The sequence below is a fragment of the Castanea sativa genome, chromosome 3, assembly GCF_040712315.1.
Source record: "Castanea sativa cultivar Marrone di Chiusa Pesio chromosome 3, ASM4071231v1".
Taxonomy (NCBI): Eukaryota; Viridiplantae; Streptophyta; class Magnoliopsida; order Fagales; family Fagaceae; genus Castanea; species Castanea sativa.
The window spans coordinates 29,235,666-29,237,113 of NC_134015.1; positions in this window are offsets into that span (position 1 = coordinate 29,235,666).

A 1,448-nucleotide genomic window follows, 5' to 3' on the forward strand; every position below is an offset into this window, starting at 1 on the left:
CTACATATAAGTCCACAAAGTGGACGGCCTACATCTAAGTCCACAAAGTGGACGGCCTACATCTAAGTCCACAAAGTGGACGGCCTACATCTAAGTCCACAAAGTGGACGACATGCTTATAAGTCCACAAAGTGGACGACCTACATCCAAGTCCACAAAGTGGACAACCTGCTTATAAGTCCACAAAGTGGACGGTCTGCCTCTAAGTCCACAAAGTGGACGATCTACATCTAAGTCCACAAAGTGGACGGCGTCGTAAATAAGTCCACAAAGTGGACAATCTTACACCTAAAATCCACAAAGTGGACGATCCCAATCTAAGGACAACAAGGTGGACGACCTCATTGCTATAAGGCCTTACCACCAAGCGCATAAGATGTACAAGGGCAATAAAATGCTGATATGTTCCCTCTTGAGCTCGTCACCTTGCCACGATGCAACAAGGTGACGGCGTTATGTTCAAAGTGACGGCGTTATGTTCATAATAACGGTGTTATGTTCAAAGTTAGCTGACGGCATCGTTCGTAGAAAAATGGGCGTATTGCCAAATGAATACATCGAGCTAGATTCGCTGAAAAAGAAGCTGACGCCGTCATCAATTCAAAAAATTGGATTGAAGAAAAATACCGTCACCCTTAAGCTGACGAGTTCATCACGGACAATTTTGACTTAATAAAAAAAACACACATGCTTGAAGCATAAAATGACATTAAAATTAAAATAGGCAACGTCTTTACAAAAGCCCAGAAAAATGGGCGCCAAGTACTACAATTTCGTCTACAGTTCTTCAAAAAAAAAAAAAAAAGCTTTAATCTCATGAGAGGGCGTCAGTGTTGTCGATCATCTTCTCGCCATTGTGAGGATTTGGAGTCAAAGTGACGGAGTGATCCGGGCAAGGACGACGCCGTTGTCTCTCGATTATTGTCGTCGCATCTTCATGGACGACGTCGCCTGGTTGACGGGATGGACTCATCCATTGAAATCCTTGACGGATCCAAGTCCGGATAGACGGATTTTACTTGCTTCTCGAACCCGTCACCGTAGTAGGCGGCGCAAGCGTCTATAAAGGCCGACGAATCTTTGAACTCCGTCACGGCGTCGTTCCTAGCCGTCTCCACTTGGACTAGGATGGATCTCAACTCCTTCTCCGCCGTCACCTTGGCCTCCGTCTCCCTCCTTATAGTCCTTCATTTTGTTCGCCTCCTTGGCACCTATTCGACAAGGCCTTCACGCGAACCATAGCCTACATTAAAAAAGATAGAACAACGTCAGATGATTAAGACCGATCGAACACCAAAAGTAAAGTAAAAAGAGACACATACCCTAGTGAGGTCAAAATTGCTCCGCACAAGGATCCGTCTCCTCATCCTTTAAAATGGATTCCGTCACCTCTACATGGCCGTCACTCGACGAATGAAGTCCTTGTACATTTGACATGGATTATTTCA